The 984-nt window shown below is 39.8% G+C and overlaps 1 non-coding gene across 1 annotated transcript; it reads right to left on the bottom strand.

Moving 5' to 3' along the window:
• Nucleotides 1–604: 604 nt before the first annotated feature.
• On the bottom strand, nt 605–711 carry LOC143855565 (small nucleolar RNA R71). Its single transcript, XR_013237940.1, has one exon. It is a non-coding gene; the product is annotated as a small nucleolar RNA R71 (small nucleolar RNA).
• Between the last annotated feature and the right edge of the window lie 273 nt (nt 712–984).

Raw genomic sequence — 984 nt, 5'->3', positions numbered from 1 at the left:
TTGCCGGGGAAGAGAGTTGCATTAGAATCTTAATTATTCGAAGTGTTAGATTAGTAGTTTTTTTTAGTTTAGTTATATTTTTGGTTTCTTGCTTATCCATCTCTTACTTGGTTTTCTTGTATTTATGAGTGCAGGTTGGGTGCGTAACTTGGCCAATCGATTAGAAAGAACTAACCGGTCAGAGACGGCGGAAGACATCGAACCAAATCCAAATCAACTAGCTATGGCGGAAGAACAAGAGCCGCCAAAGAGTTTACACGATCGCTTCTATTCGGCCCGAACCGCATAACCTTCTTGCATTAGATTGCTGGTTGCGCAGGGCAATAATTTTGAGCTAAAATCGCAATTTATCTCTTTGCTTCCTCATTTTCATGGCCTCCCTTCGGATGATGCTTATTTATTTTTGCATGAGTTTGAAGATGTATGTGCTTTGATTAAGTTGCAATAACTTACCGATGATGCGGTAAAGTTGCGGTTTATTATGTTTTCACTCAAGGATGGAGCCAAAAAGTGGCTCTATGGCTTACCAACGAACTCCATCACCACTTGGTAGGATTTCGCCATCGCTTTCCTAAAATTTTTTTTTCCATTACATAAAACTAATAAGCTTAGGAACGATATTTTACAATTCAAACAAAAGCCATTAAAATCATTTTCTAAGTTTATGGAGAGGTTCAAAGACCTCCTCCAAGAGTGTCCTCACCATGGAATTGATTTGTGGCACTAATGCCAAATTATTTATGAGGGCATAGATTACCAAACAAAGCAACTTCTTGAGTCCATGTGTCCTAACGGTTTTACATCTTTTACGGATGAGGTCGCGGCATGAAACTTCTTACTTGATTTGGAGGAAAAAACAAGAGAGTAGGAATCCACTCAAGACGGTGAGAGAGCCACTTCATGCAAGGGATTTCTAATAGAGGGTGCCGTGGCCAAAGAGGCCCATCTTGATAGCCTAATCAAAAGGCTAGAAGCAATAGTTGT

Source organism: Tasmannia lanceolata, unplaced genomic scaffold (assembly GCF_043159265.1).
Source record: "Tasmannia lanceolata isolate RefF3 unplaced genomic scaffold, GAP_Taslan_0.1 ptg000021l, whole genome shotgun sequence".
Lineage (NCBI taxonomy): Eukaryota > Viridiplantae > Streptophyta > Magnoliopsida > Canellales > Winteraceae > Tasmannia > Tasmannia lanceolata.
This window is presented reverse-complemented; position numbering and strand designations above follow the sequence as displayed.